The 17,051-nt window shown below is 40.6% G+C and overlaps 1 pseudogene; it reads left to right on the top strand.

The window, feature by feature from the left end:
- Nucleotides 1-6,177: 6,177 nt before the first annotated feature.
- LOC110311330 lies at nt 6,178-7,126 on the top strand (annotated as a pseudogene).
- The last annotated feature ends 9,925 nt before the right edge of the window (nt 7,127-17,051 follow it).

Raw genomic sequence — 17,051 nt, forward strand, 5'->3', positions numbered from 1 at the left:
TCTTTCTTTCTTTCTTTCTTTCTTTCTTTCTTTCTTTCTTTCTTTCTTTCTTTCTCTCTTTCTTCTTTCTTTCTTAGATTTCTTTATTTATGTTATGTATACACTGTTGTTCTTTTCATGTATACCAGGAGAGGGCATCGGATCCCATCACAGATGGTTGTGAGCCACCATGTGGTTGCTGGGGATTGAACTCAGGAACTCTGGAAGAGCAGTCAGTGCTCTTAACCACTGAGCCATCACTCCAGTCCCATTCAGGCCTTCTTATAGGGAGCAGAGGGAACTCTCTAGAAGGATTAAGTAATCTAAAATGTCATTGGTGGGTGCTAGGGATCACAGTTGGCCAGTGCTCTGCATTCTGATATCATGAACTTTAACCATAAGATGAGATAGGGCTCCTCACTAAAGATGGCCCATTCTGAGATAAAGTGTTTCCCCATTTTTGTGATTATCTCCAGGCTGTTCTTTGGGAGGGGGGTTTATAATCTTGTTCTGGATTTTATGGTGTGTCCCTGGGGCTGGTGTCTTATGGTCTAGTTTCTGGAACTTATGGTCTGTTCCTGGAGCTGGCACCATACAGACTTTTTTCAAAATCAGGCCTGGTCCTTCAATGGAGATAGAAAGGATCCGTAAGTGGAGACAAATGGGGTTTACCTTGTCCTTATATGTTTTTCTTGTATCTGGGTGACATTTTTATTTCTGTCTGAAGGTATAAGCTATTATTATTTTTGTTTTAGAGAAATTTTGTTCTTCCAGGATTTCTGAATGCCACACATTGAAGATCTACTTTCCCTAAAATTTTTCGTTCCAGATTTGGGAAAAGGCTCTTTTTAATTTTTATTGTTATTTATTTATTTATTCATTTATTTATTTTATTTGACCTGCTTCAGTATAGGGGTAATCTTTGAAAGGTAGCTCACTTCATATGGTGCCCAGAGATTCTCTTCTCATCCAGACATCAGGCTCAAGGTGTAGTTGTAACCAGGTTGTGACCTAGTGTAGTGACTTTTCCTTGTGTCTTAAATGGCTCTTCCAGGGCAACCGCCGTGTGTGTGCCCTTTACCCGTCTCAATCTGGCTCCTGCTCAGACCTCTGTGCCCTTTCATGCTGTTGTAGGCCAGAAGACTCACTGGGGCTGTGTCAGATTTTGTTTCCTTTAACACATCACACAGCTGTATTTCAGCCTTCCCATTCTTCCTTAAATAAAAAATTCAGTATAATACAAGATTTTTAGGTGCTCAGAGTCTCAGAAAAAAAGAGGCTCAGAAACTCCATTTTCAAGCTCTGCCATCCCTTCAGGAGTTTTCCATCCACACTTCAATCTTGACTGCCTAATTGTTGAAGAATTTGAAGGAGACAAATACTCCTTTGCATTTCTTCTGTGTTTTTCCAGCATCACGATTTTTTTTTAAACTTGAAAAGACAATGTTTGCATCAATGTTTGCACTTATTCTGGGGAAATTCTCTTGGCAGAAAGCTGGCTAGCAAACGAAAATGGAATGAGGTGGTGATGAAGAGGAGAATTAGATTGTATAAGGTATCAAATTGTTATTTGAAAATTACAGCCAGGACTGGATGGCTCAGCAGTTTAGAGCACCGACTGCTCTCCCAGAGGTTCTGAGTTCAATTCCCAGCAAGCACATGGTGGCTCACAACCATCTGTCATGGAATCCAATGCCCTCTTCTGGTGTGTCTGAAGACAACAAAAAATGTACTTACATAAACAAATAAATAAATCTTTAAAAAAATCACAACCTAATCAATTTTTAACTTCTATCCCCACTACATCATTAACTTCCTTCTATTTCTAAACTACTAAAAGGAGGGAGGTCTTCATTTCTTAATCATTGAACAGCCAGTGTTTCTGAGTCACAGGACGTCAATGTAGCAGAAATAGAGAATTTGTAGTTTTGTGAATATTTCTGCTTCAACTTCATAAATACACATCTGGATTTTAACAGTATCTCCTGCCACAGGATAAGGGCTCCTGTCAGCAATGTGCCACACATTCAAAGGTGTCTCCATAGAATTACAATAGAAACATTCTTATTTCCGAGTAAACAGACTGTATTCTTGTTATTCTTTTTCTGTGTTTAGACATGTTTAGACGTCAGCTTATCACGGTGTCACAGTTGCCTATAGTTCTCACACTGCATGTTTTGTAGTTTAAAAGCAGTAGGTTGTACCACATGGCCTATGTATGCAGTAGGATATACCACAGAGGTGTGTGTTGGTGCATTCTGATAGCTATGTGACAAAATTGTTCATGTCTTACTTAGAACATTTCCTCTCTGTTAAACAAACAGTGAATGTCTTCATAAGGAGGAATTTTTTCCTGAATCTCACTGTGAGATTTAGATTCGTCTGTAGAGGGCGGCAAACAGCAGCTTAATTCCCCACTCAGTGCCTAAACCTTAAAGTATTAATGTTCCCATTATCTTAAATCAACAAGAAAGATTTCCTTAACATAATGAAGGCTTTTTTTGTTGTTTCTTCTTGGTATGATTGCTTTTTGTTACAGATAAAAATAAGTGTGAGACCGACAGGGAAAATAAAGTTGCTAAACTTAATTTTGTAGCTTCTCTTCCCTGAAACTTCTAGAGCTTTTTTCCAGAGAAATAGAACTTGCTGTCTTTGCTGAGTACGAGACAATCTGGTTCCCCTCATGGACTGTCACATTAGTTCAACACTCACAATTATATTCTTCCCCCCGCCCCCCGGGGAAACAATTACTCAGCTTTCCAAGTTCCTACTTCTGTTCTCTTCCTCAAATTGTGATCTTTAAACAATAGCTGCGTTTTCCATGGTTACTTTATCATCCACAAATAGAACAACTGAGTCATAATTACCTAAAATCAAGTTGCCTGTGAAAAAGAGTAATTTCTGTCTTAGGATGGTTCACTTTGTTTCCCTGGTTTTGATTTTGAGAGTCAGGTTCTGGTTGTGCAGCCTAGGGTGGCCTTGAACTCACTATGCAGTCCAGGTTAGCCTTGAGGCAGCTCAGGCTCCCAGGGCTTGGATTAAGGCATATGCCACCACACTTGGAGGCAGGATGTTATTTCTTTATCGCCTCATAAGAATGTAAAAAAAAAGTCATGATTTTAGAATACTCACATTTGTGCACTCTTAGATTATGTCCTTCCTTTCAGAAAGACACCTCTACCTGTAAGCAATACAGTTCCACTCTTGCTCACACATACTACTCAGTCCATATCAGCTTTCTATCTATACGAATATTTTTCTTTACACAGATTTCTTTTAAAAATTAAATTATGCAACACATAAGCATGGGTGATGGATTTTTTCCATCTTTGACAGTCTTATAACATTCATTCATGTGAAGGCATTTATCATTTTCTTTATATTAATTTAATTCTTAGGCAGTACACAGTTTCATCTACGCACACAATGTATTCTGATTGCTTTTCCTTCTGGTTCTTAGTATTTCTCTTCCACCCTTATTAACCTCTGCTTGTCCCTTTCCCAGAGTCATGGCTGCTGATTTTGTTGTGTGGCCCATTTAATTAAATCATCTGCTATCTGCTAACCTCTCGAGTGGAACTATCTGGTGGAGCCCGGTGGGGTCACCAATGGGTACATCACTAAAGCAATGACTCCTCGTTTTCCTGAATCTATTCATATAACACAGTTGAGCAGTGATGGAGAGACCCCTAAGTCTGTGCTGAGGCTCTGCCCGGCTGTTGATGGCCCATTTTTGTGTAGATCTAGTGTAGCAAGATGGTATTTTTTTTTTAAAAGCAAATTTTCTTTAAACAAAGGTTGTGCATTAGATAATTAATCTTGGTTGTCAGCTTGACTACATCTGGACTCAACTAAAACCCAAAAGCCTATTGGTCAATGGGTGCCAGGGGAATAAAGGGAGTGGAAAAGGCCCTCCAGAGTTCTGGTGCTCTGGGCGGGCAGACATGGAAGACTGCTCCACACTTTCCACTTGGCCCTGGGTATGTGGCTGGATGTCTGGCTGTGTAAAGCCACTGAACCCCAGGTAGGTGGGTGGTAGACAAGGGGTAAATCCTAGGATCCAGGTCCTCAGTCTTGGGCATCCCAGATACCGCTGGATACCTCAGAAGAGCTGAGAACAAATGGGGAGCCCTAGGGGCGGCTAAATCAAAGGGAGAAGAGCGCAGGGGGAGAGGGGTGTGCTGGATAGTTCCCACGAGGGCGAGAGTCCTTGGTCAGGTCTGCTACTGGAACACAGGAAGGCCTTCCAGCGGGATGTTAGACACTGCTCATTAGGGGAAAGCCTATCCCGTTGTTCAAGCATGGTGGGCCTTGATGAGCAGAGACAGTCTATGGTTTTAGAGCTTTATTGTAGAAAGGCAGGGAGAAAGAGAGAAGGTAGAAAGAGAGACTCCAGCCATGGTTACATGGAGAGAAGGGGGTAGGGAGAGAGAGAAGGAGGGCTAGAGAAGAGAGTAAAAATGGTGAGAGCTTAAAGAGAGCGAGGAGGGGCCAAGCAGCTCCTTTTATAGTGGGCTGGCTATCCTGCTGTTTCCAGGTAACTGTGGGGAGGAGCATACCTGGCTATAGTCAGGTAGCTGTGGGGGTTGAGTCTAGCCAGAATGCCAGGAGCTTGGGGCATTGTCTGTGTGACTTATAGTCACAGAATTATGGAGTTGGGGGCTCTGTGGTGTCAGGCACCTGTCTCTGGTAATGTGGCTCGGTGTTCTGTCCCTTGTAGAGTTTTCTACTGAGTGGCTGGAGGAAGCCTCATTCAACCAAAATAGGCTGCCTATCATGGCCCCACAAAAGCCTGTGCAAGTTTTTTTCTGGATTGGATCATTTGCGGTGGGAAGACCTACTCTAAGTCCTGGCCACACCTTTTGGTGGCAGCCTATGTAAAAGGACTCGAAAGAAGGAAGCAGTTGTGTTTTGCCTGCTTGCCTCTACTCTTACTGGCAAGTTCATCTACTATGCTGCGGAGGAATTCATTCTATGCTCTTAGAGCCTACTTCTTTGGTATTTCCACATACACTGAAGACCAGGTGAGACATCCAGCCTCATGGACTGAATAGCTATTGGACTCTTGGACTTTCTGTCAGGAGACAACCATTATTGAACTACATGAACCACAGCATATAAGCTGCTCCAGTAAGTCTACTTTTAATGTACTTAGCTTCATGCTATTTCAGGTTTCTTTAGAGAACCCTGACTAACACAGTGCAATAATACAACATTCCCCAATACTGAAACAAATGATTGATAATTATGAAAACGTACAAAGAGAGAAAGGAGGAAACACAGCTGCAAAACAAAGTTCACAAAGTAGTACCATCAATGAGAATAAATAACATCAAATAAGCAGCAAATGATATCTTCACACTGGATTATACTTCCCTGCTCCAACCTGCACTTTTCCTTTTTCTTCCCTTCCCCTCCCCTCCTTTCCCCTCCTCTCCCCTTTCCTCTCCTTTCTTCCCCTTCCTGCCCTTCCCCTTCCTTCCTTCCCTCCTTCCCTTCCCCTTCCTTCCTTCCCTCCTTCCTTTTTCCTTCCTTCCTTCCTTCCTTCCTTCCTTCCTTCCTTCCTTCTTTTTTCTTTTTGTAGAAGGTACTCATTCTTGTCATCTGGTTTAGAATCTTGTAAGTTGTGGAGTAGTGTCCAGAGCGAAACAGAACAAGACGTATAGAAGTACAAGAGCAACTGCACCTTTGAATTCCTCAGAAGCACAAAGCAGATGTACAAGCTTTGATGGAAGTTTACGATGCCGCATTGCTGATCAATCTAATCTTATGAGCGCATCTCAGAAGTCAGGGGCAAGGTCTCCAGCTAAGCTAACATTCCACCACTGCAGGACTTCATTCAGCACCTGAAGGAAAGATCTGCCAGCTATAAATAAGATAGGAAGGGAGTCAATACAAATTTAGCGTTACCATATTGGGAAATACTACCTGTACTGGCTGGTTTTGTGTGTCAACTTCACACAAGCTGGAGTTATCACAGAGAAAGGAGTTTCCCTTGAGGAAATGCCTCCATGAGCTCCAGCTGTAAGGCAATTTCTTAATTAGTGATCAAAGATGGGAGAGCCCATTGTGGGGTGGGGCCATCCCTGGGCTGATATTTTTGGGTTCTATAAGAAAACAAGTTGAGCTCTCTGCTCCTCCCTGTTCCAGAGACAGCTGCATCTTCTTGTGCAGTGCCAGCCTCATCCCGTAGACAAAATGGTGAAGATCAGTGTGAACAGATTTGGCCGTATTGGGCGCCTAATAACCAGGGCTGCCATCTGTTCTCCACTTGGCAAAGTGGAGATTGTTGCCATCAATGACCCCTTCATTGACCTCAACTACATGGTCTACATGTTCCAGTATGGCTCCACCCATGGCAAATTCAACAGCACAGCACAGTCAAGGCTGAGAATGGGAAGCTTGTCATCCATGGGAAGCCCATCACCATCTTCCAGGAGCGAGACCCCGCTAACATCAAATTGGGTGAGGCCAGTGCTGAGTATGTCATGGAGTCTACTGGTGTCTTTACCACCATGGAGAAGGCTGGGGCCCACTTGAAGGGTGGGGCCAAAAAGGTCATCATCTCTACCCCTTCTGCCAATGCCTCCATGTTTGTGATGGGTGTGAACCACGAGAAATATGACAACTCCCTCAAGATTGTCAGAAATGCATCCTGCACCACCAACTCCTTAGCCCCCCTGGCCAAGGTCATCATGACAACTTTGAACAACTCATGACCACGGTCCATGCCATCACTGCCACTCAGAAGACTGTGGATGGTCCCTCTGGAAAGCTGTGGTGTGATAGCTGTGGGGCTGCCCAGAACATCATTGCTGTATCCACTGGTGCTGCAAAGGCTGTGGGCAAGGTCATCCCAGAGCTGAACGGGAAGCTCACTGGCATGGCCTTCCGTGTTCCTACCCGCAGTGTATCAGTTGTGGATCTAAAATGCCTCCTGGAGAAACCTGCCAAGTATGATGACATCAAGAAGATGGTGAAGCAGGCATCTGAGGGCCAACTGAAGGGCATCCTGGGCTACACTGAGGACCAGGTTGTCTCCTGTGACTTTAAAAGTAACTCCCAGTCTTCCACCTTTGATGCTGGATCTGGCATTGTTCTCAATGACAACTTTGTAAAGCTCATTTCCTGGTACGGAAATGAATAAGGCTATAGCAACAGGGTGGTAGACTTCATGGCTTATATGGTCTCAAAGGAGTAAGAAACCCTGGACCATCCACCCCAGCAAGAACACTGAGAGCAAGAGAGAGGCCCTTGGTTGCTGAGGAGTCCCTATCCTAACTCGGCCCCCAACACTGAGCATCTCCCTCACAATTTTAATCCCAGACCCTCATAATAACAGAAGGGACCTAGGGAGCCCTCCCTACTCTCTTGAATACCACCAATAAAGTTTGATGCACCCACCAAAAAGAAAGAGAGAAAGAAAGAAAGAAAGAAAGAAAGAAAGAAAGAAAGGAAGGAAGGACGGAAGAAAGAAAGCTGAGTGAGCCAGGGAAAGCAAGCATCCCTCCATGGCCTCTGCATCAGCTCCTGCTTCCTGACCTGTTTGAGTTCCAGTCCTGACTTCCTTTGGTGATGAACAGCAATGTGGAAGTATAAGCTGAATAAACCCTTTCCTCCTAAACTTGCTTCTTGGTCATGATGTTTTTGTACAGGAATACAAACCCTGACTGAGACACTACCTGATGATAGAAACTTCCCAGGAAAAGTAAATGATGCTATTTATAGAGCTACAGTCAAGCAAAGAAGCAGCAGCAGAGGAAAGAGGGAAGGAGAAAGAAAAGAATGTATGATGGAATAAAGGAAAGAATTAGAAGGAAAAAGGAAGAAATGAAAAAAGAAAGAAGAAAACAGCACAGAGAAAGAATTTTGCAAAGTATTATTCCATGTCTAGTAAGTGAGTCCTTGTGAATTATGTTATGAAATAATATAATAAACTAAAAAAAAACCCTAAAAATCAAGATGGTTAAAATGAATTAGAATTAACATGTTAAAAGGATATTTCAGAAATCAGAAAATGATTTGAGGACACAGTGCTGTGTAAGTGGTAAGTAAATTGTGATGTACAAACCAACAAGAGATAAAATATATTATAATAAAATGAGTAAGGCTGGAATGCTCATCATGAATGCAGAAGGAAGAGCGAACTTTGGTGATTTTATTTCTGCTGATGGTGTGGGGTAAAACAAGCACTAACCAGATCTGAGTGCTGAAAAAGCCTATGGTTCTGAGACAAAGCTTTGCTTTTGTCTTTATTTTTCTTTTTGGTTTTGAGATAGGGTCTCACTATGTAGCTCTCCGTGTTGTCCTGAAACTCACCATGTAGACCAGGGTGGCTTCCAACTTACAAGGTATCCTCCTGTCTCTGCTTCTCAAGTGCTGGAATTAAAGGCATGCACCACCTTGCATGGCCTGAGTAAAATTTTTAAAATCGGTTCCCCATGACTTCTTAGAACACATGCAGCACACCAGGATCTGACCCAGACACTCTAGGGGCTGAGGACTGAAGCCAGGATGTGCTATTTGAGCACTCTACCAACTGAGCTATATCTCCAGCCGAGGACAAAAAAAAAAAAAAATCCACATTTAAGATCCACTACACTTAAATTACAAATAATTAAAGAAAAAAGAAAAATGAAAACATTTGTGAAGGTTAGATGGTATTTTTAGAGAAAAAAATTATCCAAATCCCATTTCTTTTTTGTCTGTATGTTTTTGTTTTTGTTTTATTTTGTTTTGTTTTGAGACCTGGCTTATCTGTGTAGCGGTGGCTTTCCTGGATCCTAACTCTCATTTCTTGCTTTGCTGGTGAGAAATACCTTTTTTCCCCCTTCCCCAAATAGTTGGAAAAGCACAAGAAACATCTATCCTGTATATCCTATTCCTGAATAAAATTTCTTGGGAGTGGGTTCTATTGGAAAGGTTCTACTTTGATTAACATCTATACTGGATACTTTCATGTCAACTTAAGCTAAAATGTCATCCGAAAGGAGGGAACCTCTACTAAGAAAAAAAAAAAACCCATAGATCTATCTCACTGTAAGCTAAGCTCTAGGGCTTTTTTCTTAATTAATGATTAATGAGGGGATGCTACCTCATGGTTGGTGGGGCCCACCTGTTAAGAAAGCAAGTTTAGCAAGCCCTGGGAGGAAAAGCCAGTATGCAGCACACATTCATGGCCTCTGCATCAGTTCCTGCTCAGTTTGAGTGCCTGCCCTGACTTCCTTCGATGTTAAACAGTGATAGGGGAATTTAGGACACACCTTTCTTCCTCAAGCTGCTTTCGTTATGGTGCTTCTTGACAGCAACAGTAACCCTAACTAAGACAACAGCTGGAAGGTTTTGTTTTGTTTTGTTTGTTTTGTTTTTTTGTTTTTTTCCTATGAAATGTAAGGATACTTTGAACCTGTAAGCCAGCCCTAATTGAATGTTATCCTTTATAAGAGTTGCCTTGTACATGCTGTCTCTTCACACCAATGGGAACCCTAACTAAGACATCTGTACAAGTATCCTTGTTTAGTTTTAGTCCCATTACCATCATGGCAGAAAGCGCAATGGCATCCAGGAAGACATGGAGGAGCTATTCTAATTTTTAAAGCCTTTTCAATTTTATATAGTAATGTTTAGTGTGTGCATGGGTTTATACAATGTGTTTGTGTGTGTGTGTGTGTGTGTGTGTGTGTGTGTGTGTAATAGGTGACACAGGACACATGTGGAGTTCGTTGTCTTCTACATTTTTATTGGTTCAGAGTTGAAAGTCATATCAGCAGGCCTGCATGTACATTGATTCCAAAGGTTAGTTCCTTAGCATCTGTTCACCTTGATTTTCAAGATAGAATCTCTCGCCATAACCTGGGTGTTATAGGCTCGACTAAGCTATCTGCTCAGAAATCCCCAGAGACCCCTCATTTCCACCTCCCCAGCACAAGAATTAAAAAGGGTGTTACCATGCCCAACTGTTTGTGTGAGTACTGAGATTTGAACTCAGGTCCTGAGGTTTTTGCAGCAAGCACTCTGCTGACTGTGTGATCTCCCTCTTCAGATTTCATAGTAGAATGCTATAGGATGCTTTGAAATCATTGAGTGAAACCCAACACAAACATTTTTAAAGATTATTATTTATTTCGCATTTTTTTCTTTTTGGTTTAGGCTAAGCAGCAACAAACTGAGCACGTATTTATTTATCACTGTCTTTAATGGCAGGAGCAAATCAAGCATAGTTTTGTATTTGGAATGGAATGCTGTTACACATTAATGTTAGAGCATTTTATATAATATTATCATTCAGTATTAAAATTATTCTCATACTGTAACATTTTTATGTCTTTTAAAATATCAAAGTAGCCACTGCATATTACTTTCATCAGTGGGAAGATTTTGACAAAGAAAATGAACTTAAATCTTAACATAAGCTTAATGGCTCATTTAGACCTGTATTTCAGAAATTACTCAATAGAAAATACAGATAAGACAAGTGAATTATCCAACCTGAGCCTTTAGATGTTTTGTGTATGACATACTAATGAGGCTAGGGACATGATATTCCTGCGTTTGCATGCATTTATGACTGTGAGTTTTTAAAAAATAAAAGTATAATAAATAGAATAGATATGCTTTAAACCTTTAAACTTATAAAGCAGATAAAAAGAGAAAAGGAAATAAAGCTTAATATAAAAAGCTACAGTTGAGTTCAGTTTCATATCTCTAAAGATAAGTAAAACTAGAAATACAGTAGATTATTAAATTGGAATCTTTTTCCCACTGTTTTAGGGGCATGCAATTAAAACTTGAGTGTGATAGCTAATGGAGAGCTAAGGCATTTGTGGAACAAGAAGAAAATGGCTTGTAACCATTGTTAAACACTATATTTTCCCCAAGATTGGACATGTGTTTCTGGAGGAGAAGGGTAGTTTTTATGTTTGGGCAGCTGCTTATCACTTGGGCCATAATCATGTAGTTCAAAGAAGAAACTGTGGACCTGATGTATTTTCTCTGTTATGATGGTTGAGCTTAAATAAAACAGATGAAGCTGTGCCTCCTCAAGTTTTAAAACCAGAGATGTCAATTCTAGAATTTCCCATGATGGAACTGTTCCCTTTGGAACTGAAGAACTCATGGTATCTTCCCCTCTGCTGCAGAGATACCATTGCCCTACCATCTGAACATAAATGAAGGAAGAGAAGGGACCTGGGCACAGCCAGGAAGCAGGAGGTGGACTAGTTTCATGTTAGTTGGACTGGATGCCAATAACTTAATTTTGAGATAACCAAGTGTTTTTAGTTTTTCTTCTCACATCCATTTCAGAATAGGAATAAAAAATTACCTTTAGGAATAGACAATTTGTGTTTATAGATTGATGCATATATAATAATGAATCATAGTGATGAATAATAAATGACATTGACATTCATCATCATGTACAGACATTTCTTGAAAATTATTGGCCTTTGAATTTCACGTATGTCATTGTCAGTGAGCTATCCCCTGATAACTGAAAAATAAAGGCTCCTTTTCTAATGTTAGTCAACTTGTAGCCTCCTCCTTGTAGTAACATACGTCCATTTCTTTATTAAACACAGATGTAAAGTGAAACCAGCAATTTAAGGCAGTTCCTAGAACAGCGCTCAGTTCAGTCAGGTTTTCTTAGAAGGGAGGTCGGCATTGAAGTGGGCTTGGAACCATGTGGACATAGGCAACACCTACAATCCCAACATACAGGACGTCCAGGGGGAGGATCTCCAACTTGAGGCCGACTGGATTTTTATTGTGAGATCATGTTCCAAACAAAACCACAAGCTAAGTGTAATGGCGCAAGCATGGTGGTACACACCTTTTTTCTTTGCCCTGAGAAGGCAGAGGCAGGTAGGTAGATCTCTGTGTGTTTGAGGCCATTGATTTTACATAGCAAATTCCAGAACATCCAGGGCTCCATAAAGAGACTTTGTTTCAAAAAGCAAACAGGCAGCAGGGAGGTGGCTGTGCTCGCCTTTAATCCCAGCACTCATATGGCAGAGGCAGGAGGAGGCAGAGGCAGAGGCAGGAGGATCTCTGTGAGTTCGAGGTCTAAGCGAGCAAACAAACCAAGTTCACATTTACCAAAAACCTACAAAGAAAAGAAAACAAGTCTCTTAAGTAACTTGAAATTACCATTTTTAGTTATTGTGAAAACCAAATGTTCATGCAGAAAACTGGAGTATTCATAGTGGATGAGGAAGAAATGAAAATAATGTTTCATGTCACTAAGTACAGTAGGAAGTAGCTTTCGAGTATGTCATTTGATCTGTGCTTTGAAGGGCACTTTTGCAAGGGAGTGGAAGTAATTTCACAAGGAAAACAAAGGCTGAAAAGCAATGTTCACAATGTCAGGACTGGGGAGAGAGGAACCAGACCAGAGCCGACATCGTCCTTTAGGACCATGGAGGATAGTAAGAGATGATATTTTCTAAGTGTTCTTTTCTTATTAATACCAAGACTAAAAGCCACAGCAGAGTATATATATGTACTGGAAGGAGCCATGGAGAGACAACACTACCTTCTTCAAAAAAATTAATGGTTTATATAATTTACTAGTGTTTTAACCTTTGTAAAGCTAAAATCTAGGCTTCCCTTTTTTTTTTTTTGCTTTAATCATCAAGATTCTCCTTTCAAATGAAAATTTCTTTTTTAACCATTTAATAGATAAAACCAAAACCATAATCCTGGAACGGAGGGGAGCTCATCTCTGAGTTCATCGGCAGTGAGGATTAATACTGGGGTACACGTGGTTATGGTTTTCAAAGATGAATAAGTTAGACGATGCCAAGATTGTAGACGTGTTGAGTGGGAGAAAGTTGCAAGGAAGACGTCTAGTGAGAGCCCACAGGGGTGGCCTTCGTGAGGCTTGGTAAGTAAGGCTGCTGGGCCTTTGTGCTTCGCTAGGCATGGAGATTCCAGGAGAGTGGGAGGCAGCCCAGTGCTGTGGACTCCCTTCTCTCCAGACTCCCAGGCTCCCACTGAGGGTCTGCATGTTCAACGTTCTTGCTCATTCCAGACTTACCGTGCTAAGGAGTAATAGCCGTGACTCAGGCTTTGCAGCCCTTTAGTCTCTGAGTGAGTTTGTCTCTTCTCACTATCACTTATTCCCAACTTCGACGGAAGGAAGGCTGCCTAAGGTTAAAGGTTATCAGAAGAATTGGGACTCCAATTTAGCCTCTTGAGATTTTAATTGTTGAGTGTCCTATGTAAAAAGAGCTGTTTCCTAAGTCATAATTTGTGCTATATTCTAGAGAAATTAAACAACATCCTCACTGAGTAAAGAGCGTATTTTATTTTATTTACTTTTAACTAAATGTATGATCATTTACAATGTTTGTGGTTTTGATCTCAACTTCTGCAGTTTTGCGTTTGTGTTAGTGGTAAGGTCACTTTCTGAATTCTGACTCTGTCTTTTACTAAAATGGTGAGCTAATTTCTGTTTTGGTTCCTGTAGCCACAGTCCCACACTTAACTAGCTGGGGTCTTTTAAAACTCTGCTGTTCAGAACTGAAGCCCCAGGCTCAACCTTCACCGGAGTCATCTAAGATAAATCCCGGTGCACAGGATCCGGCCTGAATTCACAGACTGAGGTGCCCATATTTGTAGCAAGCACGAAAAGTGATTTTATTCACATAGGTTTTAAAAACCCGAAATCATCATTCTCTTGAAAGAAATTCTCTTCCCACTTCCTCTTCAAACTCAATGCTGTACTTAGTTAAGACAATTCTTTTCCCTAGCTCATGTAGTCTTAGTATCACCTTTGCAAAAAGATAACCTGATACATATTAGTACATTCCTGTCCTTTCTTCTAGGGTTACAGTCGACTCATAGCCAAGCCCAACAGTTATCACTCTAACAGGTATATGCATATCGCTATTATATAACAATGTTATCGTTATTATGTCAGTACGTAGAGGGAGGGACAGAGATGATGGATCCTATGTGTGCATGTAGAGGGAGGGATATGATGGCAGTTTTCTTTTATTAATTGTGTTAAAGTGGGAGACCTCAAGGTAGCAGCCTCAGCCATAGAGCATAACTACGTAATAATGATATACCATATCAATTGTAAGTTTGATTTTTGGCATACACATTGAATGTGTGTATTTTAGGAATATTAATCCAACATGAAGATATTGGGGACAAATAGCCCAGAAGGATGATCTTAATGTTCTTGCAGAAGTAGCACTGTCCATGGGAAAAACTAGGACTGATATTAAGCACAAACTTTAATAGAAAACTACTTGAATATGCTGTGTTGTTCATAATAATAAGAATAAATTTTCCTTTTATTCAATTCATTTTATGTATATGAGTGCTCTGTTTTCATGAACATCAGAAGAGAGGATCAAATTCCATTACAGATGGTTGAGTCACCATGTGGTTGCTGGGAATTGAACTCAGGACCTCTGGAAGAACAGTCAGTGCTCTTAACTGCTGAGTCATCTCTCCAGCCCGTATATATTTTTCTTAAGGAGGAATTTTTATGATTTCTATTGTGGTCAAAGGTTCTATTACTATTATTATTATGTTAATGCCACCCATTCTAGGTGGATTTTAGATACCTCTGTGCTTTGGAGAAGGTCTTCCATATCAATAGCTGACATTATAATGCTGGCTGATGTTTCTCTCAGTGATAGTTTCCTTATTTTACATAATTGAAGAAAGTCAACTGATTCAAAGGACCAAGACAAGTCATTATAAAATATTTACTTTATTCATGACAAAAATATTAATTTGGTTTTAGAGATATTTTGTGGCATGTTAAAGGTCTAAGCATGACGAATTCTGTTATTAGGAAGATATGAGAAGCACATATCTGGAACAAGTTACTTTAATGTACTGCACTTTAAAGTAAGCAGAATTACTTTTGAAGGACTTTGGGAATTATTAAGAAAAATATCTTTCATGTTTCTACTGCACGCTTTAAGAAACCTGATCCTCTGACCTAGAAATCATAAATAGTCTGTAAATTCATGAGAAAACGGTTTTACTCTTGAAGCAGAGACAAGCCTATCAGCGATGAGTTCATGACACCGTCTGCCTTCATGATACTTTAGGGGAGCAAATAAACACATTTCACAGCGGTTGGATTTAAACTGCTTTCCTACTTATTTCTATTAGAAAATTTAGGTAAAAGGCACAAGATGAAAATGGAGGGTGTTGCTATAGGGCTTAGGCTATGGCAAGGAGATGAACTTGGTACTGGCACAGTGATGTAGCAAGGAAGATGGATACCCTAGTTGGGTCAGGTGCAGACAGCTGGGGAACCAAACTCATCATTGAGACAAAGATAGGAATGGTTTTCTTTTCTTTTTTCGAGACAGAGTTTCTCTGTGTAGCCCTGGCTGTCCTGGAACTCACTCTGTAGACCAGGCTGGCCTCGAACTCAGAAATCTGCCTGCCTCTGCCTCCCAAAAGCTGGGATTAAAGGCTTGCACCACCACTTGCCACAACCACCCAGCAGGAATGGTTTTCTAAATTCGTAAGGTAGTTTGTTCTTAAAGGTGGGCTCATCAGTTTCCACTAACTGGATATTTGTGACAGGTCTTGTAAACAAAACTAAAAGAACAAAACAAAACAACCCCCCAAAACATATCGACCAGACAGTTCATATTCTTAAATTAAACTCAAAACAAAATGCATGTTTTATAAGCATGTGACATTTAAACACAGTCTATACACAGCTATGTGTACTGACATATTGGATTGATTTTACTTTCTTTTTTTTATATATTTAACTTTCTTATTTCTTTGGTGTCATTTTTTTTTCTTTTAATATATCTTTCATTTGAAGAGATCTAGACAATCACTTAATAAAATAAAGTCTTTGATGGAATTTATGGTGCCACTATATTAATATTCTAATAGAAAGGAAACTTTTATCTTGTATTTAATAACCTTTGATGATATTTATGTTTTCATCCTTTGTCTTATTTGTTAAGAAAGGAGCTATTATATTGCATTATTTTTCCTTTTGACAGCTTTTAGCTACTTAGAAAATTCTCATTTAAAGGATAAGGTGTTTATATTCTGAGAAGTCTATCTCGTTAACTGGACTTGTCAACTGCACAGATTTCAAAGAAAGTACAAACTGGAGATTTCAAGCCCCCTACATTAACAACATTTAAAGATATTGAGAGATATCACTGAGATTCACTCATTAGTGCATACTTATTGATTAGCCTGCAACCTCATCTTATAGGGTAAATGCAGATGAACTGACACTACTGTGTGTTGCAGCATCTTTGAATCAAATGATGACTCTACAACGTAGAAAGTGAACTAGATTTTCTCCTGAGCTCTCTAGGGAGATAAATGCAACTTCTTCGTTCCTTATGACATTATCTCCCTCAACCTGAGATTTGCTCCAACTAAGATTTCAGGGCAGCATTTGTGTTTGGGCTTGTTTTGCTTGAAATGGTTAGTGATTTGTCTCTCTTAAGAGTTTTCCCAGCCGTGCAGTGGAGGCGGTGACAGGCAGTGGAAAGGTCTTTGGTTGAGTAGGTCACAGAGAGAGTCAAATGTTGGCAAGTGAGAGGGTAAAAGAGAAGAAAGAGAACGAGAGGGAAGACACAGGCATGAGAGCGGAGGCGGAGTGCCCTGGGGACAAAGCACATGGCTGGGGACCTCATTCATTTATCAGTTCTGAGGTCAGAACTCATCTAACAGGGTTTGCTTAGTCTGGAAGTGGTCAGTAGTGCCTGTAGACTTGGGCACATTTTGGCTTTCTGTACTTCTGAAAAAGTCATCGTTTACTGAGAGATCTTGTGGTTAATCTCCTTGTTTCAGGCACAGATTGTAGGAGCTCAGCCTGTTTTACTGACCTACGGGCTATAACGTATGGATCCCCCCTTATGTCACCTCTTCCCGTTTCTTTCCTATTTTATTTCCACCGCCAGAATCAAGCTTAGCACTTCATCACCTCGACTATTGGTTTGGTTTCTAGCAAGAAGTCAGTTATCGCTGGGCGTGGTGGCGCACGCCTTTAATCCCAGCACTCGGGAGGCAGAGGCAGGCGGATTTCTGAGTTCGAGGCCAGCCTGGTGTACAAAGTG

This window comes from Mus caroli, chromosome 16 (assembly GCF_900094665.2).
Source record: "Mus caroli chromosome 16, CAROLI_EIJ_v1.1, whole genome shotgun sequence".
Lineage (NCBI taxonomy): Eukaryota > Metazoa > Chordata > Mammalia > Rodentia > Muridae > Mus > Mus caroli.